The 22,434-nt window shown below is 45.6% G+C and overlaps 1 protein-coding gene and 1 pseudogene across 1 annotated transcript in view; one reads left to right on the top strand and one right to left on the bottom strand.

Moving 5' to 3' along the window:
- Nucleotides 1-2,282: 2,282 nt before the first annotated feature.
- On the bottom strand, nucleotides 2,283-2,392 carry LOC130359864 (U2 spliceosomal RNA; annotated as a pseudogene).
- A 9,809-nt stretch (nucleotides 2,393-12,201) lies between these two features.
- MTMR2 (myotubularin related protein 2) overlaps nucleotides 12,202-22,434 on the top strand; it is a 58,605-nt gene continuing 48,372 nt past the window's right edge. Inside the window, exon 1 of the mRNA XM_056561519.1 lies at nucleotides 12,202-12,274. The gene's annotated coding sequence lies outside the window, so the exon portion shown is untranslated. The remainder of the gene's footprint in view (nucleotides 12,275-22,434) is intronic.

The following is a 22,434-nucleotide window of genomic DNA, read 5'->3' as shown; positions in this document are numbered from 1 at the left end:
GACAGTAACAGGCTGTGATTAGTAAGAGGGGTGATAACATAAAGAAAGGTTCATGTATTCTCCCTGGGGTCACTAGAGGCCGTTCAGGAGAGGAAATAATAGTAACAGGGTGATAACATGAAGAGAAGTTCCTGTACCCCCCTGGGGTCACTAGAGACTGTACGGAGAAGGGAAGGGGGGGGGAGAGATCTTGAGAGTGACAGCAACAGACTGATTTATCCAAGGGGCAATAACATGAAAAAAAGAAAGTTCCTTCATCCCCTCCTGGGGTCACTAGAGGCTGTATGGGGAGCATTAGACAGTAACAGGCTGTGATTAGCAAGAGGGATGATGACATAAAGAAAGGTTCATGTATTCTCCCTGGGGTCACTAGAGGCCGTTCAGGAGAGGAAATAATAGTAACAGGGTGATAACATGAAGAGAAGTTCCTGTAACCCCCTGGGGTCACTAGAGACTGTACGGAGAAGGGGGGGGGGGGCAAGAGATCTTGAGAGTGACAGCAACAGACTGATTTATCCAAGGGGCAATAGCATGAAAAAAAGAAAGTTCCTTCATCCCCTCCTGGGGTCACTAGAGGCTGTATGGGGAGCATTAGACAGTAACAGGCTGTGATTAGCAAGAGGGATGATGACATAAAGAAAGGTTCATGTATTCCCCCTGGGGGTCACTAGAGACTGTACGGAGAACGGGGGGGGGGAGGAGAGAGGCCTTGAGGGTGACAGTAACAGACTGTGATTTATCCGAGGGGCAATAAAATGAAAAAAAAAAAGAAAGTTCCTTCATCCCCTCCTGGGGTCACTAGAGGCTGTATGGGGAGCATCAGACAGTAACAGGCTGTGATTAGCAAGAGGGATAATAACATGAAAAAAGGTTCATTTTTTTCCCCTGCGCTCATTGGAGGTTGTACAGGTGAAGAGATAATAGTACCTGGGTGATGACATGAAGAGATGCTCCTGTATTCCGCTCATGTGGTCACTAGAGGCTGTATGGGAAGCAGGTGACAATAACATTCTGATTTATCTGGAGGGATAATAACATGAAGAAAAGTTCCTATACCCCCCCCCCCCCCCCCTGGGGTCACTGGAGACTGTGCAGGAGAGAAATGACGATAACAGACTATGGGGGAGATTTATCAAAGGATTTAGACTGTTTTTTCCCATCTAAATTTGTTGCGCAGAAAGTCGCAGTCTAAATATGTGCAACTTTTCTGTGACTTTTGCTTTAGAGGATTTTTAGAACATGATGAATTCTAGTCTATTTTAGACAGAAAAATGCATTGGTGCTGAATTTATTAAAAGTGACTTTTCAGCGACAAGTTGCATTGGCTGAAAGTACGCCGAAATGTCAGACCGTGCTGGAGCAGGTTTAAATACAGTCTAAAGCATAGATCCCAAAGTCTGAGCGCAGAATTTATCAAGAGCTGTGCGCCATTTGATACATTAGGTGCACAATAGACCAGACTAATGCTCTGTAGTTTGGTCTATTTTTTTTTTTTTTTATCTAAAGCCGAGGAACGTGCTTTCGATTCACCCAAAGTGCAAGAAAAAGTGCAAACGTGTTACACTAAAAAAACGTGCACAAAGGATGCGGTCTATCGCAAGCCCTTCTCCGATAGGAGAGAGGCCCCCCAACAAACCTTACCCTTCGCCTCCGGACCAAAAGGTACCTGCGAGGTTCCAGGTTCGATGTCCCTTTTTGCCGAAGCTACTAGGGGACCACAAATGCTCCCGGCATCCCCCTTAGCGTTAGCCAAGGTATCTGCCCGCAGAGCCGATTACGGTAGGTACCCTGCCAAAGCAGGAGTACCCGGGGTGTTTGCAGGGAGGTGCGGAACCTAATGGCCACACACACCTCCCCTAGACCGCCAGGAGGGACACCCAGAAGGGCTACCGCATCCTGACCAATCCTGTGAACACACAACACGCAAAAAGTGACACAGTGAGACAAAAAATAAATAAATAAGTGAATGTGTGCAGATATACTGCCCGGACATCCGGCCGGATCTATAAAAATTTCTCTGATCCTAGCCAGAAGGCCGGGAATCAAGAGGTGAGTGCCACAAGGTGAAGAGATTATGGTGCCCGTGCTTCAACTCAGTGAGCCTATTCTCCCAGTGAGTTTCGGCACCTCGGGGTCACCACTCCCCGAGGCACAAAAGTACCTCGGCTCTAGACCCTCTCAGCCTCATGGCGAGACCCGGAGGGAACAGGTCACATCGGGGCAGCCGTCGAGCTGATTCCTCAGAACCAGCCCCGGAAAGCCCCGGTACACCTGCATCCTCCATGCAGCACCCATCCCCACCAGCCCCATACCGGCGTTACTATACACCGGCATGAAAAACTGATAAGAACAGATACTACACTTGATCTTAGCCAAAAGGCCGAGAAGCTGTAGTTTGGTCTATATTGATGAGGGACGTAGACAGCTTTGATAAATCTCCCCCTATGATCTTTGTTGCGGATACCACATGCAGCTTCCGCCCTCCTACCTCTCCACTTACAGAGACACAGAAATTTGATGTAAAACTTTTCATGCTGTTTCTTTCTTTGTTTGTAGTCTGTATGATGAAGTCACATACGTGTGCACGGGAGCTGTAGACACAAAACGGGTTGGATTTTGTATAGAGACTGTAACATTTCTCTAATTTTTATTTTACATGCAGTAAGAATCTAACTTCTATCATTCAGACACTAAGACAGTGTTTCCCAACCAGTGTGCCTCCAGCTGTTGCAAAACTACAACTCCCAGAATGCCTTCGGCTGTCCGAGCCTGTTGAGAGTTGTAGTTTTGCAACAGCTGGAGGCACATTAGTTGAAAAACACTGTCCTTAGTAGTGGTTAGTTGTCATGACCTGCCCGGGAACCTGTATAAGGAATGACATGAGAATAAAGTTGCCCATACATCTTCAGTAGCTGTCAGCTAACAAGTTTGCTTCTCATCACCACCACCACACACATGCATGCTCAGCTTGGCTGAGCATGTAGGTGTTCTCAATAGGGGGAATAGGCCGTTTGCAGTCACCTCTGGCAGCGGCTGGTTGAAATCCAACATCCTGATCCTTTTTATACCCAAAGGGAAGAATTGAACACCCCTATACACATTAGTATAGGTTCACATTGGATTGGGGCGTCGTCTCTGGTCAGGAAACAGACCCCGATGGACACCAATAGAGCCCGACAGACCCCACTGACTGTAATGGGGCCCCTCAGGTTTCTGTCTGGTTTTTCGACAAAAAAAATAAAAGTTTTTTGTCCAGTTATTTGAACAGATTCTGCAAATGGGGACATAGCCTCAGATGGTTAGTCAGATGGGTTCATACTGCTTTGCCCTTAGGTGTATGAGCACCTTAAAGGGAATGTGTCACCAAATATGATTATTTTTTAAGAGAAATAACCTTTTTAAATTTTTAAAATATTTTTGGAAAAATGAAAAAATATAATACTTGTCACAAAATATGAAAAATTTAATAACGTCATATCTCCCACTGTTGACCAGCAGAGGGAGTCAGCATGAGGAATCTGGTGAAAGCAAGCATCTTGTCTGGCCGCTGCAAATTAGACCTCGCCCATCTACCTTCCTCCTCTGTCTATGTGCAAATGGAGAGGGGGTTTTGTTGTTTTTTCAATTCCACTGTCGCCATTTTGTTGGTGTCTGAAGAGTAGTTAAGAACAGACTAGATGTCTCTTGATAGGTCACTGCTCCTCAGGGACTTCAATAAAATGGTGCTGGCACCCCCTTTCATTTCACCTAGCCTGTAAGCAGCCCATGCTTCTCTATGAGACACTCTCAGTCTTAACTTTCTTATGCCGTGTGCCTGCCATAAAGCAACTGTGTAGGTGTTGTGAAGTGACACACCACAAAGAGGCTACAGTAATGGCAGCCCCCAGTTCACACTTTATTGCTAAATAAAATTAAAACTACATTGTCTCAAAACTAAATACATAAATGAAATTCTATATGTGGATAAAATAAATTTTATTTATTAAAAAATAAATAAAACGGTGACACATTCCCTTTAAATGGCTTATCCAGGATAAGAAACAAATACAGAGCTGATTTCTTCCAAAAAGAGCGCCACCTCTGTCCTCCTCAGTTTTATTCAAGTGAATAGAGCCGAGTTGTAATACCACACACAACCTGAGGACAGGAGTGGTGCTGTTTTTGGAATGCATTAGCTCAGTCCTCCTATCCCTGGATAATCCCTTATTACTCCATATGCCGATTCCTAAGGGGGGTCAAGAAAACCAATATTGGGACCTGTACGTTCAGGCAGTCTATAGGGTTAGCCTGCCAAATGACCACACAGGTAAGATTTTGGAGCTTGGATGGGCCCTTCCACTGTATTTTTTGGCTTTTGTCCCCCTGGGTATCACTTTAAAGGGGTACTACTGCGGAAAACTTTTTTTTAAATGAACTGGTGCCAGAAAGTTAAACAGATTTGTAAATGACTTAATCCTTCCAGTACTTATTAGCTGCTGAATACTACAGAAGAAATTCTTTTCTTTTTGGAACACATTGCTGTCTGCTGACATCATGACCACAGTGCTCTCTGCTGACATCTCTGTCCATTTTAAGAACTGTCCAGAGAAGAAGAAAATCCCCATAGAAAACATATGCTGCTCTAGACAGTTCCTAAACTGGACAGAGATGTCAGCAGAGAGCACTGTGCTCCTGATTCAGCAGAGAGCTCTGTGTTCCAAAAAGAAAACCATTTCCTCTGTAGTATTCAGCAGCTAATAAGTACTGGAAGGATCAAGATTTTTTAATAGAAGTCATTTACTAATCTGTTTAACTTTGTGGCACCAGTTGATTTAAAAAAAAAAAAAAGATTTCCACCGGAGTACCCCTTTAAATCAGGGTTTTCCAACCAGTGTGCTTCCAGCTGTTGCAAAACTACAACTCCCAGCATGCCAGGACAGCCGAAGGCTGTCCTGGCATGCTGAGAGTTGTAATTTTGCAACAGCTGGAGGCACCTTGGTTGGGAAACACTGCTATATATACACTACGTAATGGGATTTCGCACCAGCATTTGTATAATACTTTGTCATTTTGTATTTATAAGCATTCCCTGGATACTGTATAGTAAATAAATCTCACTTCTCATTAGCTGCAACTGTATCCATAAGCTACATCTGTTCTATGAAAGACATTTTAGCGTTATCATTATTATTATCATCGTCTTTTTTTTTTATCTTTGTACAGGAATTTGTATTAATATTTTAGTTTATTTTTTTTATTTGTTTTGTTTGTTGCAGGCTATGAGCCTGATATCTATTGCATCGTATCAAGTGTTTCCGTATACAGCGTTGTACTCAGTATATCATTGTGTTCTAATGATTGTTGTTGTTTTTTATTACTTTTTGTATTTGTGTACATACCGTGTTTTCACTACGAACTATTCGTGTCTGACTTATTTTATATTAACACAAACCTAAAAACTGAATATATAATAAACTATTACATTTCAAACTCGTTTCTATGGTTTTCAATGTGTGACGGTACTTTTTTTAACACTGTATTCCCATGGTAATGCAGTGGTCCCAGTCCGGAATAGTCATGCGGGACTGGGACCAGGTGCGGACCCTTTTGTCTTTCTAAACTTCTAAGAGACCACTGAGGTTACAGTGCAAGTATAAGTGGGCATTTACCTGTTCTGTATAGCTAAGTTGGGTCCTGGGCCATCAGGATCATGTGTTCTTGTGAGCCCAAGGAACTAAATTGCATGCGACAAATTGCACTATATTGCTGTTTCCCAATCTGGACGCTTCTAGTTGTTGCAAAACTACAACTTCCAGCAGGCCCGGACAGCCAAAGGCTGTCCGGGCCTGCTGGGAGTTGTAGTTTTGCAACAGCTGGAGGCACCCTGGTTGGAAAACACTAAACTACATTGTGGCATCAGTCAACCTAAACTCAATTTAAAGGGGTTATCCAGGAAAAAACTTTATATATCTATCTATCTATATATATATATATATATATATATATATATATATATATATATATATATATATATCTATATCTATCTATATCAACTGGCTCCAGAAAGATAAACAGATTTGTAAATTACTTCTATAAAAAAAAATCTTAATCCTTTCAGCACTTATGAGCTTCTGAAGTTAAGGTTGTTCTTTTCTGTCTAAGTGCTCTCTGATGACACCTGTCTCGGGAACCGCACAGTTTAGAAGCAAATCCCCATAGCAAACCTCTTCTAAAATGGGCGGTTCCTGAGACACGTGTCATCAGAGAGCACTTAGACAGAAAAGAACAACCGTAACTTCAGAAGCTCATAAGTACTGAAAGGATTAAGATTTTTTTTAATAGAAGTCATTTACAAATCTGTTTAACTTTCTGAAGCCAGTTGATATATAAAAGAAAAGTTTTTTCCTGGATAACCCCTTTAACAACCATGTGACTTATGACATATTCTCTCTGGAATGCTGGGAAAGGTCTGAGAGACAACAGTACATCCCCGTGGGTCCCGTGCATGAAAACGTAACAAAGTGGCGCATGGAGGTGATAGGAGCAAATTACACAGTATTATAACTTGGTACTATGGGCTCAAAGACTAAAGAAAAAAAAAAGGCTGGAATACCCTTTAAAGGGGTACTCCGGTGGAATGTTTTTTATTTTTTAAATCAACTGGTGCCAGAAAGTTAAACAGATTTGTAAATTACTTCTATTAAAAAATCTTAATCCTTCCAGTACTTATTAGCTGCTGAATACTACAGAGGAAATTCTTTTCTTTTTGGAACACAGAGCTCTCTGCTGACATCACTAGCACAGTGCTCTCTGCTGACATTTCTGTCCATTTTAGGAACTGTCCAGAGCAGCATATGTTTGCTATGGGGATTTTCTCCTACTATGGACAGTTCTTAAAATGGACAGAGATGTCAGCAGAGAGCACTGTGCTCATGATGTCAGCAGAGAGCTCTGTGTTCCAAAAAGAAAATAATTTCCTCTGTAGTATTCAGCAGCTAATAAGTACTGTTAGAATTAAGATTTTTTAATAGAAGTAATTTAGAAATCTGTTTAACTTTCTGGCACAAAAAAAAAAAGTTTTCCACCGGAGTACCCCTTTAATATAACAGTTGTATTAAAGTAGTAGTTGTGTTAATATATTAGTTGTATCAATAAGGCCTGCTGCACTATTGGTATGGTCCTGCAGAGGACCTCACTGAGTCAAGTAAGCGCCCAGCAATCAGATAGTGTCAAGGTACTAATAGAAAATTGATAAAGTACAGGACTGATACCGGACTGATGTATGTGCAGTATATTTCATGTTCAAATGTAAAAAAAAATATAGTTGTACTGTGCTGTCAATTTGTTCCACTCCCGACGTGTTTCTGTTACAAGTTGTGATGTCCTCAGTGGGCAGTATATACTCCCCTGAGGACAAATTGTGATACAAATGGGTCGGGAGTGGCACAAATAGACAGCACAGAACAACTATATTTTGCAGATTTGAACATGCAATATGTTTCTACCACACTTTTGATGTCCTCAGGGGAGTATATACTTCCCTTGAGGACATCATAAATTGTGACGGAAATATGTCGGGAGTAGCGAAAAATAGCACAGAACTATATTTTGAACATGCAATATACATAATATATGTTGCACATACATCAGTCTGGTAATACTCAGATCTCCTTTTTCGTAGTAGTAGCAGCATTAGTGGGCTCACTTATTATGGTGTTTTTTTTTATCAGTTATCTATTAAAAATTATATTTTAGGCACCTCCCGCAGTAATGTTATGAATTTTCTATAAGTACCTTGATAAAATATAATAGTTGTATTGATGCAGTAGTTGTGTTAATATAATAGTTGTATATAAGTAGTATTTGTGTCAATATAATAATTGGATTAAAGTAGTAGTTACATAGTTTAAAAGAGTCCATCAAGTTCAACCCAAGGGTACGTTCACACGGGTGGATTACCTGCGGATCTTCCGTAGCATATTTGCTGCAAAAAATCCGATGCAGATTTTGCTACCATTGACTACAATGGGTCTGCAGAAAGTTCACAATAGAGGCAGATTTGCAGATTTTCCTTCTGATCCATTGAAATCAATGGTAGCAAATACGCTGAGGAAATTTCGCAGGTAATCCGCCCGTGTGAACGTACCCTAAAGCCCTAGTGTGTTGATCCAGAAGAAGGCAAAAAAAAAAACCATGAGGCTGATGCCAATTGCCCCAGATGAGAGGGGACGCTAGCTATGAACTAACATCCACTCATCTGCCAATCGGGCAAACTTATTGAGGTGTGCCAGATCAGGACTAGCCTCCCTGACACTTTTCCCCCTGCTCCTTTTTCTAACTGTAACCCAGCTATCTGCCCGACTGTCCTGCACCTCCATCCCGCTATCCTCCCCCCTAGAGAGTATTTGCTCAGTGAGCAGCAGACTCCTCTTCATCATACAGAATCAATGGATCTGGGCTTCCAAGCGCACAACAAGCTCACATCTCGCACAGCAGTATGCCCCCTCGAACGGCTGTTCAACAATGGGATACATAGCACGAGATGTACATTGGATCGCATTTTCAAACATGGAGGCCATTGTAACTTAAAGGGGTACTCCGGTGGAAAACATATATATATATTATAATTTATTTTTTTCAAATCAACTGGTGCCAGAAAGTTAAACAGTTACAAATTAATTCTATAAAAAAAATCTCAATCCTTCCAGTACGTATCAGCTGCTGTATGTTCCAGAGGAAGTTTTATTTCTTTCTGGAGTTCTTTTTAGTTGGACCACAGTGCTCTCTGCTGACACCTCTGTCCATGTCAGGAACTGTCCAGAGCAGGAGAGGTTTGCTATGGGGATTTGCTCCTACTCTGGACAGTTCCTGACATGGACAGAGGTGTCAGCAGAGAGCACTGTGGTCAGACAGATAAGAACAACTCAACTTCCTCTGGAGCATACAGCAGCTGATAAGTAATGGAAAGATTAAGATTTTTAAATAGAAGTAATTTACAAATCTGTTGTGAAAAACATATATAAAAATGTTTTCCACTGGAGTACCCCTTTAAAGGGATAACAGGACTTTAAACATTTACCTTTAGAGTCTGGTGTAAATTATAAGTGCCTTTCCATATTCACAGAATCTAAAGTCACCGAATTTCAAGTCCCTCACTTAGAAATGGCTTCACTTTGAAATTGCGAACACACACCAAGTGCACACACATATCGCTATTTAAGTTGCTTGCATGTCAAAATGATGCAGCAGCTGTTCACTGCTCCTTCATGTTAATATAAAAGTTGTATAAAAGTAGTAGTAGTTGTGTTAAAGGGGTATCCCGGGATTTTTGGTTCTTTGAATGTGAGAGACAGGGGCAGCAAACTTATTCTAGTTACTAATATACACTGCTCAAAAAAATAAAGGGCACTCATAGCACATCCTAGATCTGAATGAATGAACTAATCGTATGAAATACTTTCGTCTTTACATACCGTAGTTGAATGTGCCGACAACAAAATCACACAAAAATTATCAATGGAAATGAAATTTATCAACCCATGGAGGTCTGGATATGGAGTCACACTCAAAATCACAGTGGAAAACCACACTACAGGCTGATCCAACTTTATGTAATGTCCTTAAAACAAGTCACAATGAGGCTCAGTAGTGTGTGTGGCCTCCACGTGCCCGTATGACCTCCCTACAACGCCTGGGCATGATCCTGATGAGGTGGTGGATGGTCTCCTGAGGGATGTCCTCACAGACCTGGACTAAAGCATCCGCCAACTCCTGGACAGTCTGTGGTGCATGGAGCGAGACATGATGTCCCAGATGTGCTCAATCGGAACTGCTGACACACTCCAGCCACATGAGGTCTAGCATAGTCTTGCATTAGGAGGAACCCAGGGCCAACCGCACCAGCCATATGGTCTCACAAGGGGTCTGAGGATCTCATCTCGGTACCTATTGGCAGTCAGGCTACCTCTGGCAAGCACATGGAGGGCTGTGCGGCCCCCCAAATAAATGCCACACCACACTATTACTGACCCACCGCCAAACCGGTCATGCTGGAGGATGTTGCAAGCAGCAGAATGTTCTCCACAGTATCTCCAGACTCTGTCACATGTGTTCAGTGTGAACCTGCTTTCATCTGTGAAGAGCACAGGGCACTAGTGGCGAATTTGCCAATCTTGGTGTTCTCTGGCACATGCCAAGCGTTCTGCTAGGTGTTGGGCTGTAAGAACAACCCCCACCGGTAGACGTCGGGCCCTCATAACATCCTCATGGAGGCTGTTTCTGACCGTTTGAGTGGACACATGCACATTTGAGGCCTGCTGGAGGTCATTTTGCAGGGCTCTGGCAGTGCTCCTCCTTGCACAAAGGCGGAGGTAGAGGTCCTGCTGCTGGGTTGTTGCCCTCCTACGGCCTCCTCCACGTCTCCTGATGTACTGGCCTGTCTCCTGGTAGCGCCTCCATGCTCTGGACACTACGCTGACAGACACAACAAACCTTCTTGCCACAGTTCGCATTGATGTGCCATCCTGGATGAGTTACACTACCTGAGACACTTGTGTGGGTTGTAGACTCCGTCTCATGCTACCACTAGAGTGAAAGCACTGCCAGCATTCAAAAGTGACCAAAACATCAGCCAGGAAGCTTAGGAACTGAGAAGTGGTCTGTGGTCACCACCTGCAGAATCACTCCTTTATTGGGGGTGTCTTGCTAATTGCCTATAATTTCCACCTGTTGTCTGTTCCATTTGCACAACAGCATGTGAAATTGATTGTCAATCAGTGTTGTTTCCTGAGTGGACAGTGTGATTTCACAGAAGTGTCATTGACTTGGAGTTACATTGTGTTGTTTAAGTGTTCCCTTTATTTTTTTGAGCAGTGTTCTTCACTTACCTGTGTTTGGTGGCTGGTATTGAATTTCTTTGTCTTTCTTTTTCCCAGAAGTTCTTTATCTGCAGCCTACAAAATGAGTGTTGTCTCTGACCTTTCCCAGCTTGCTGTACGGCCCGAGACAATACATCTCAAGTCAGGTGCTGAAAGGGGGCGTGACTGCTTCATTTGTTGTGTGTGAAGCCAGCCCCCTGCTGACATTACCAGCGCTCATGTGCGGGCATTCATCACACAGATCCACAGCTTGTGTTTCGGGTGATGTCAGACAAGTCATAATCAAAGGGAGCGGGACTGTGCTTTAATGGGTTGGGCAACCGATGTAGGGGGGGAAACAAGACAACTCCCACCTTAAAACAAAGGATCCTAGGGATTGTAGTTTGAGGAGGGCACAGAAACAGGAAGTAGCCTGTTCCCAAAAAAAACAAGCCAGCAGCGTGATGGGGGACACAGGACACGACCATTTACCACCAACACAAGCACAGAACCTTGGTAAGCATGTCCATTACTGAATGACACTTAATTACTAAAGTCACCTTATGTTGGATAACCCCTTTAATATAATAGTTGATTTTAAAGTAATAGTTGTGTTAAAGGGGTACTCCAATAGAAATTTAGAATAAAGGGGTACTCTGGAGGAAAACCTTTTTTAATTTTTTTTTTTTAAATCAACTGGTGCCAGAAAGTAAAACAGATTTGTAAATTACTTCTCTTAAAAAATCTTAATCCTTCTGGTACTTATTAGCTGCTGAAAACTACAAAGGGGAATTCTTTTCTTTTTGGAACACCGTGCTCTCTTCTGAATCACGAGCACAGTGCTCTCTGCTGACATCTCTGTCCATTTTAGGAACTGTCCAGAGCAGCATATGTTTTCTATGGGGATTTTCTCCTACCCTGGACAGTTCTTCTAATGGACAGAGATGTCAGCAGAGAGCACCGTGCTCGTGATGTCAGCAGAGAGCTCTGTGTTCCAAAAATGAAAATAATTTCCTCTGTAGTATTCAGCAGCTAATAAGTACTGGAAGGATTAAGATTTTTTTTTTTATAGAAGTAATTTACAAATCTGATTAAAAAAAATTATAAAAAAAAAAGTTTTCCACCAGAGTACCCCTTTATTCAACTGTATGACCATATATCTACCCAAAGAACATATTACGGTATATTGCAATCATTTCCACTTCCTTTACGTGACGCATTTTGCCTAGACAAGGACTTTTCCCCCCCCCTTCCATGTGACTATTACACACAGGAAAGCGTCTGAGCTTTATCACAGCGCACATAACTTATCAGCTACATGAAACGGGTTGTCAGGGATCGTATGCCTGTGTTCAAAGAGCAGGACGTAACACATTATCAGTAAGAGAGTCCGGCCTGGGGAGGAACCGTATGTCTCTGCTGCACTGTGTGGGCCTGAGGTACTGTATGTTCTTACTGAAATCCTCCTTATCCAAATCTATTCTGTACAAATTTAGCAGTTTTGTACTTGCTGTTCATATTATGATATATAAAAAAAATATATAAAGAAATGAAGTTGGGCAGTTCACGACCCTATACTTGAGCTCTCTGTGTCTTGACCAGGCAGTGTTTCCCAACCACGGTGCCTCCAGCTGTTGCAAAACTATAACTCCCAGTATGCCCGGACAGCCGTTGGCTGTCCGGGCATGCTGGGAGTTGTGGTTTTGCAACAGCTGGAGGCGCCTCGGTTGGGAAGCACTGCAGTAAGAAATCATAGACCCTGTTCTCTGGGTCTATACATTGGGGGGGGGGGTATTTATCAAAGGATTTATGTGGGGTTTTTTTCACGTAACTTTGGCGCAACACTTTGGCACAGTGTATTTTTGCGCCAAAGTTTGGCGCATCTTCTCCACTGTCATTTTTACAACTTTCTCAAAATCACACGGTCCGGTGTGTGTGATTTTAACTTTAGTCAGTAATTCGTCATTTGCGCCAATCGATCTTTGGCGCAATTTTGCGCCTTTAGGGTTTGTTTTTTTTTGGCGCAATTCACCGCCAAGAAATTTTGCACATAGAAAACACACTTAGCAATGTCAGAAAATGTAAAGGCATCAAAATGCATACATTTTTTTTTAATGTGAAAGCAGCAACATCTCTGGGGCTGCTCAATACTATCCTGCGACATAGTTGTCTCTGAGGAACCTTCACCCTCCGTTGAGCCAGCATTGGACATGGCCGCACAGGTTCAGGAAAGGTAAGCACTAAAGCAGTGTGGTCTCCAACCTGCGGACCTCCAGATGTTGCAAAACTACAACTCCCAGCATGCCCAGTCCGGGCATGCTGGGAATTGTAGTTTTGCAACATCTGGAGGTCCGCAGGTTGGAGACCACTGCACTAAAGTAACCAAAAAAAATTATAAAAAATACCCAAGTTGAAAATAAAATCCATTTCACATGGTGGCACATGATTTCAACATTTGAGCCAAAATTACTAACAACCTGCACCAAATACATTTGGTGCAGGTCCAAAAAAAAACAAAGTGAAAAAAAAAAAATAGGGTAAAAAGAAACTGTCAACAGGCAAAATTGATAAATTGTCCCTATAAGAGACCGTGCATTTTTCCCAAGGCACATAGGTGTACAATATAGATGGAACTATAGCTATAGTTGTCTCACAAATCCCTCTGTTCTGCTGCTCACTCATTCCAGATCAACTTACTTTGCATCTATCAATTTGCAACCAATGTCCAACATTGATCTTACCTGGCTACTACACCGTTACCGCAGTACCTGCCACAACCAATGTTGTCTGTTAAAGGGGTACTCCCATGGAAAACTTTATTTTTTATTTTATTTTTTTAAGATCAACTGGTGCCAGAAAGTTAAACAGATTTGTAAATTACTTCTATTAAAAAATCTTAATCCTTCCAGTACTCTTTAGGGGCTGTATACTACAGAGGAAATTCTTTTCTTTTTAGATTTCTCTGATGTCATGACCACAGTGCTCTCTGCTGACCTCTGCTGTCCATTTTAGAACTTTAGGAAAATTCCCATAGCAAACATATGCTGCTCTGGACAGTTCCTAAAATGGACAGCAGAGAGCACTGTGGTCATGACATCAGAGAAATCTAAAAAAAAGTAAAGCATTTCCTCTGTAGTATACAGCCCCTAAAAAGTACTGGAAGGATTAAAGGGGTACTACCGTGCTGACAACCTATCCCCTATCTAAAGGATAGGGGATAAGTTGCCTGATCGCGCAGGGTCCCACCGCTGGGGACCCCCGCGATCTCGCACGCAGCACCCCTCTCTCATCAGGCCCCGGAGCAAACATCCGATCCGGGTCTGATGACGGGGCCGGTGATTGTGACATCACAACCCTGCCCCCTGTGACATCACGCTCCGCCCCCTCAATGCAAGTCTATGGCAGGGGCGAGACAGCTGTCTCGCCCCCTGCCATAGACTTACATTGAGGGGGCGGAGCGTGACATCACAATACTCCGGCCCCCGTGATCAGCAGTCATCAGACCCAGAGCAATGTTCGCTCCGGGGCCTGATGAGAGCGGGGTGCTGCATGCGAGATCATGGGGGTCCCCAGCAGCGGGACCCCGCGCGATCAGGCATCTTATCCCCTATCCTTTAGATAGGGGATAAGTTGTCAGCACGGTAGTACCCCTTTAAGATTTTTTAATAGAAGTAATTTACAAATCTGTTTAACTTTCTGGCACCAGTTGATTTAAAAAAAAAAAAAAGTTTTCCACGGGAGTACCCCTTTAATGCACAACTGTCTTCACTATACAGATCTGTCTTAGAGCAAGCGCTAGAGAATTGTTCTTCAACCTGTGGCTCTCCACCTCCCATCATGCTCTGACAGGTTGAAGGTTTTCATAGCATGATGAGTGTCATAGTTTTTTAACAGCTGCATTAGACTCCCAAATTATCTCCTCTATGGGATTCAATGACGATACTGGTAGTTATGAACCAACCAAGGTGCGTGCATTGACTAAAGTGGGCCAAATGTGCCAATTTTGGTGGTTTTGGCAAACTATATATAACAACTGTAAATAAGTGGATGATGATGTTGTGGAAAATGGTCAGAGGTGGTCAGGGCCGGTGCAAGGATTTTTATCTACACAGGCGTAGGGCATTTTAGCGACCTCCCCTCCCCCCTTTTTGGTGGATCACCCCAGTAGGTAGGTAGGGAATTCCCAGGTAGGTTGGGAAGCACGCAGTATTTAAATAGGTATTGCAGCTCCCAGGAGTTTGGTAGGTATTACAGGCCCCCCCCCCCCCATTCGTTACATGGGTATTGCAGCCCCCCCCCCCCCCCCACCATTATTTAGGTAGGTATTGCAGCCCCCCATTAGTTACATAGGTATTGAAACCCCCATCCTCCCATTAGTAAGGTATTGCAGCCATGTTGCCCCCCCTCCCTCAAAAACAATAAAACTTTAACTCACCTTCCTTCTGCTCCTTTTCCTCCCTGAAGTCTGGGCTCAGGCGCAGGACTTCTTCAGCAAGCTGCGTGCGATGAGATGACATCATCAGCCGCAGCCTGCAGTGGAAGCTCTGAAGTATAGGAGCAGGGAGAACTGCTGTTCCCTGCTATAAATGGCGATGTGTACATCGTACGCATCGCCACTCATTTTCCTTTGGAGGGGGGAGAATGGCCTGTGGCTGGGGGTTCGGAGTTTTCTACCCCTCCACCGCCTGCGCCCTAAGGCAGCTGCTTGAGCTGCCTTATGTAAGCGTCGGGCCTGGACGTGGTGGATTTTTACCGCTCAACCCTATTGTTCTGGGAGGGATAAGCCTCTACTGGAATGGTCTGGTTGAAGCTTACTTCTCCCCACCCCACAAAGGAAACATGAACATTCGAAACATGAATAGCTTGAATTCACTATTGGGAGTTTCTGGAGACAGCTAAGCTTTGTTGTCATCTCTGGCAACTCCATAGACAATGGACAGAGTGGTGGCATGCATGTGTGGCCAACAGATCCATTCAAAACAACACTCGGGTCCCCGTTCTCAGGATCCAGAGGTTGGACTCTTGAAAATTTAAGACAAAGTAAATTAATTTGGAATACCCCTGTAAAGCCAGTAAGTCCTTGATGAAAAACATTGGCATTTCGGCTCATTTCACAGACTTTAAAGTCCATAGCATGCTTGATTTCCATGCTAAAAAAATATAAAAAATTCTTCTACATTTAGATGGCGTATTTAGAACCTCATCTGTAGATATCTTCTGTCATTTACTGTGGATTTGTGATCCATAATCCACACTGCTAATCTGCAGCAAATCCACCAAGTCTGAAGGTACCCGATATAGAATGCCCTAACCCTGGTTTTAAAAACACTGGCCTGGGCAGAGTGGTTTGTTGGCACCTCCTGGCAATGGCATCTTGCACCCAGGGCACAAGCCCCATCGCTTCTTTTAGAGGGATAGACTCAAAAAGACAAACCCTGTATATAGCACCCGTTTGGGTAAATGGGCATCATAGGCATCAGCGGCGCCCACTCTGACAGACCTGGGCTGGAATGGTCATAGACATGTAATGCGGCATATGTATAGCCGGCCTCAGCGTCCACTGAAGATAACAGATATTCTCCTCCTACAAAGCTGGACCCATGGCAAACAGCTGCTCTAAGTGTTCCTAGGGCTTCTATCAGTAGATTTCATGCCTTTAGGGAATATTTTCCAAGTACTTTACTCTCTGGCAGTAAGAACGACTCCTGATGATGTTTATGTGCAGGTTGCACAGCTATGAATCACTACAAAGCCTTTGAAGGGGTTTCCAGAAAACATGAGCTGATTTTTGGATAAACGTTTTGGCAAAGCTTTTACCTTACAGTAAGGTATCTGGCCGTTCTTTTATCATTGTTATTATTAATAAAGTGCGGCATCAGCTGAAGAGCTTAGACGTGCGCTGCACTTCCACAAACATATGAGGCACTAAATATTTCCTTGGAAAAACAGAAGGGAGGAATCTGATCCTGGCCTCTTAAAGAGCAAAGAAGGGCCACATTTAAGAGGAGTTTTAGTGTGTGTTACACTAACCCCATGTGCAGTATGTCAAATGTTGGGTTTGGGTGTATGGGGCAGTCTTAGGAGCTGAACCTGCTCCACAACCAACAGCTGTTGGCTGCTATCTGCAGCTGACACCCACCATCAGATACTGACATTGAATTTCATGCTGCTCTCAGATGTCAAACCTCTTAGATGCCACAATCATTAGTGACCGTGGCCTCTAGGTGGTTATATGACAGGAGTCTGTGTTGTCATGCTTGTAGTCACTACCTCCACAAGGCAGTCACAGGGTGATGATTGGATGTCATGGCATCTGAGGGCTCTCTGAAGGGCTTCATGGCTGCCATGTTAAATCTACAGTCACAGCCTACCATAGTAAGGTAGGGGCCCATTTACACTATGAAACTTTGTCTCTGAGATATTCCGGGTGCCACCAAAATCAACTGGTTCTATGACTGATTCACAGAAAAATGCAGTCCAGGAATGCAGGAATTCCACTCACAAATTCTTTAGTGTGAATGGGCCCTTATAGTAGAATGCATCAACTTTGACAACGGCGATCTAAAGGGTTAATAGCCGGCTGCCGGGCTATTAGCAGTGGACCCCGGCTAGTGAAATCAGCTGGAGGCCGCCGGGTATGGAGCAGCCTCGAGTCAGGAGCCCACTCCACACACCCTGAGCGCCGGTGTGAGGTGCAGACTTGCTTGCCATGCAAGTCTGCGCCCGCTCCTGCACCTCACACTGGCATTAGAAAAATAAAGGCGGAAGTCGGTCCGGCCCAGCTTGCCTGATACAGGGTTAAATCTATGAAAAATTCACCTGCCGAGTGCCTGGAAGTACATGTCCCAGGCGTCACATCCCTGAAATGTGTTGTCTCAATTAGACGGTAATGCATTTCTGAGCGGAATCTGCAGAAACAATTGCCAGCATTTATCATTGTGTTTACCCTTTTTTGTTCCCGTCTATATTTGGCGCAAGTGTCCTTTTTTTTTTCCGCCTTTTGGTTTACACATTTCTGCTGATTGTGAGTTGTAATACACTGATTTTGGCAATACTCATGATATGGACAGGTTTTAACCCCTTAAGGAGACTAGTATGAGGGCTTTTTTTTTGCGCAACCAGTTGTCCATTGTAATGCCATCACTCACTTTACCATAAAATGTATGGCGCAACCAAAAAAGGAGATTTTTTAATACTTACCGTAAAATCTCTTTCTAGAAGGATCCATTGGGGGACACAGACCATGGGTGTATGCTGCTGTCTCTAGGAGATGACACTGTGACAACAAAAAAGTCGGCTCCTCCCAGCAGGATATACCCGCTCTAGGCCCTGAGCTAATCAGTTTTAGTTCCAGAGCAATAGGAGAGGACCGACAGGTCAAGGAGAGAACACGAACTGTCCGAGAACCAGAGAAAATATATAACTGAACTCACCCTCGGACAGAGAACCAAAGAGAAACCCAAAAGGGCGGGAGCTGTGTCCCCCAATGGATCCTTCGAGAAAGAGATTTTACGGTAAGTATTAAAAAAATCTCCTTTTCTCTATCGGCTCCATTGGGGGACACAGACCATGGGACGTACCAAAGCCGTCCCTTGGGTGGGAAGAAGAAAACCCGGTTAGGCAGACGGCTGAACCACCGCTGCCTGCAGTACCTTCCGGCCCAGACTAGCATCAGCCGGTGCGAAGGTATGAACCCGGTAAAAATCTCGAGAATGTATGCAAAGATGACCAGGTAGCCGCTTGCAGATCTGCAAGGCCGAGGCCTTGTTCTGGAGAGCCCAAGATGCCCCAACAGAACGGGTAGAATGAGCTAAAACCCAGAAGGGAGGGATCTTCAGCCTACAGAGATAGGCTTCCAAAATGGCAGACCGGATCCACCAAGAAATGGTGGTCTTGGAAGTAGGTTGTCCCTTGCGACGACCTTCCGTAAGGACGAAAGGGAATCGCATTGAGGAAAGGAAGCGGTGACAGAGAGGTAAGACCGAACGGCCTGCACCACATCCAGATTGTGGAGTAAACGCTCCTTAGAATGAGAAGGAGCGGAACAAAAAGACGGACGGACGACATCCTCATTGAGATGAAAAGCCAAAATGACCTTAGGCAAAAAGGAAGGATCTGGCCGAAAAACTACCTTGTCCTGGTGAATCACCAGAAACTGAGAACGGCGAGAGAGCTGCCAATTCGGTCACTCTCCAAATAGAGATGATAGCTATAAGAAACGCCACTTTCCAGGAAAGAAGGCGCAAGGACACTTCCCTAAGAGGTTCAAAAGGGGACCTTGGAGGACACCCAGAACCAGATTTAAGTCTCACGGGGGAGAAGGGCACCGATAAGGAGGGGCAACATGTGCCACTCCTTGGAGGAAGGTCCTGACATGAGAATTAGAAGCCAGAGGAAGCTGGAAAAGAATAGAAAGAGCCGAAACCTGACCCTTAAGGGAACTGAGAGACAACCCCAGTTCCCAATCCCAACTGCAAGAAAGAGAGAAGACGGGAAACAGAAAAAGTAACAGGACACAAGACCTGAGCTTCACCCAACTAAAATAAGACCGCCAGGTACGGTGGTAAATTTTCGCCGAGGAGGGCTTACGAGCCCTGAGCATGGTGCGAATGACTTGGGAAGAGAACCTGCGGTCTCTCAAAACCGCGGTCTCAACCGCCGCGCCGTCAAATGCAGCGACTGTTAATTGGGGTGGCAAAGAGGAACCTGCCACAGCAGGTCCGGATGAAGTGGAAGGCAGAGCGTCATCCAGGAGCCTTACCACGTCGGTGTACCACGTCCTTCGGGGCCAAACTGGAGCTACCAGTATGGCGGGGACATCCTCCGCTTGGGCTTCCTCAGAACCCTGGGAAGGAGCAAAAGGGCAGGGAACAGATAGGGCGGTAAAAATCTTGAGAATGTATGCAAAGATGACCAGGTAGCCGCTTGCAGATCTGCAAGGCCGAGGCCTTGTTCTGGAGAGCCCAAGATGCCCCAACAGAACGGGTAGAATGAGCTAAAACCCAGAAGGGAGGGATCTTCAGCCTACAGAGATAGGCTTCCAAAATGGTCCGGATGAAGTGGAAGGCAGCGACTGTTAATTGGGGTGGCAAAGAGGAACCTGCGACAGCAGGTCCGGATGAAGTGGAAGGCAGAGTGTCGTCCAGGAGCCTGACCACGTCGGCGTACCACGTCCTTCGGGGCCAAACTGGAGCTACCAATATGGCGGGGACATCCTCCGCTTGGGCTTCCTCAGAACCCTGGGAAGGAGCAAAAGGGGAGGGAACAGATAGGGCAGGGGAAACCCCGCCCAAGGAATCACTATGGCATCCACGGCTAGAGCCAGGGGCTCCCGGGACTTTGACACAAATGAAAGAATCTTCCGATTGTGCCGAGACGCGAAAAGGTCCCCGTCTGGAATGCCCCAGAGGTCACAGATCTGCGCGAAGACCACTGGATGTAGAGACCACTCGCTGGGGTCGGCTGAGGACCGGCTGAGGAAGTCCGCTTCCCAGTTGAGCACACCCGGAATGTGAACCGCCGAAATGGCCGGAACCATGTTTTCTGCCCAGAGGAGAATCTTTGACACCTCGGCCATGGCTGCCGAGCTGCGAGCGCCGCCTTGCCGATTGATGTCGTGGCGTTGTCCGACTGGACGCAAACAGGGCGGGACTGAAGCAGGGACTCCCAATGAAGAAGACAAAGAAGAATCGCCCTCAGTTCCGAGATGTTTATCGGAAGAAGGTATTCCCGGGGAGACCAGAGGCCTTGAACCGTCGAATCCCTGAACACACCGCCCCAGCCAGACAGACTGGCATCTTTTGTAACTACCTGCCAGTGGAGGGAAAGAAATGATCACCCCTGTAGAAGAAGGGGGGAGCGGAGCCACCAGAACAGAGGTGGCCTTGACGTGGCGAGTGGGCTTGTACTTTTTGATCAAAAATGTATACTAACAACCTGTTAGTTTTTGATATTATGCTGAGAAGCAATCAGATCATTATACAAGATTGTAGATGTGCACCATGTCTGTTTTTCTACCCGAATCCACCAGAACAGAGACTGACGGATCAGACGAGGGAAAGCAATCTTGCGATCGAGAGACAGACGAGATCTGTCCCATCGAGAGAGAATCGCCAGTTGAAGGGGGCGGTAATGAAATTGGGCAAAGGGTACGGCCTCCATGGCCGCTACCATCCGACCCAAGACTTCCATGCAAATCCACAAAAAGATTGGAATAGAAAACCCCGAAAATGTTCCCCTGAAGGAACGGGGACAATAACTTCCTGGAGAAGCAGGGAGTGGAGGGCCTCCTGAAACTGCTTCACCAGAGAAGGAGACCAGGGGCCCGGGACTGAAAAAAACGAATCGGTATCAGTCGGACACCACGACCCTGACCCAAGAGTCCTGAATGTGTGTGGTCCAGATGTCTCGAAAAACTAAGAGAAGACCTCCCACCCGAGAAAAATCTGCGGGTGGGGGCTTCACTTCATGCGGAAGTGGGCTTGCGGATTGCCCGATTTGGCCGCAAAACGTCCGGAACGGTTGGTGTCCGGCTTCCAAGACTGGCGCGCACGGAACGAGGGAGCCTTCTTGTCCCGTGAAGTCGCCTGCCTAGACCCCCTCCTTTGGGAAGTAGAGCGAGCCGTATTTTGATGCAACTCTTCCACCCACCCCCCCCCCCCCCCCAGGGATAATCTCGTCAAGGAGTACGGGTACCAGTAAAAGGAAGCTCGATGAGAGACCTTTTGGAGGCGGCATCCACATCCCACGCCTTAAGCCACAAGGAACGGCGGAGGGCCGCTAGGTGACCCACAGCAAAAGCAGCACAACGGGCTGACCGTATGGAAGCTGGGCACAGAAAGTCCCCATGTCATGATCACACCCTATCAGTCCAGCCAAGACATTAGAGAGACTGTGATGGTGCAAGGGTTAAAGCCGCCAGACCTCTGGGTATCCACTACTAGTCCCAGCAAGTCACCAAATTAACCCTTAGATAAATGTGTTTCCACCAGAGCCGCCTTCAGAAAGGTGAGCTCCTATATTTAGAGATCAAAGACCAGAGCTGATTAAATTAAACATTTAACCCCTTCCCGCTATTGGACGTATGCATACGTCCAGGCGAATTACACGTTCGCGCAAATGGACGTATGCATACGTCCAAGCGATCTCCTGCTCTGCCACGGGCAGCGCAGGAGATCGCGGGTGGGACTCAGCTGTCAATCACAGCCGGAGTCCCACCGCAGCTGCCGGGGCCGCGATCGCGCCGGTCCCGGCAGCATTAACCCCATAGATGCCGTGATCAGTCTGATCACGGCATCTATGGTGTTTGCAGGGGGAGCGCTCTCCCCCTGCCCATCAATCGCGGCGCCGCGATAAAATAAGGGGGATCGGGGGTGTCCAAGACACCCTCGATCCCCCTTGAAGAGATAGGAGTGAGGTGGCAGGGTTGCCACCCCTCCTATCCCTGCTATTGATCGGCGGAGCGGCCGACCAATAGCAGACTGGGGGCGGGGGGGTTAAAGTTCGGTTCCCCGCGCTATGCCCGCCCATCGGTGTCCGGGCACAGCGGGGGGGAACCGTGCAGTAGCGGCGGCGGCGATCACTTACCCGGCGGCGGCGG

The sequence above is a fragment of the Hyla sarda genome, chromosome 2 (genome assembly GCF_029499605.1).
Source record: "Hyla sarda isolate aHylSar1 chromosome 2, aHylSar1.hap1, whole genome shotgun sequence".
In the NCBI taxonomy this organism is placed as follows: domain Eukaryota; kingdom Metazoa; phylum Chordata; class Amphibia; order Anura; family Hylidae; genus Hyla; species Hyla sarda.
This window is presented reverse-complemented; position numbering and strand designations above follow the sequence as displayed.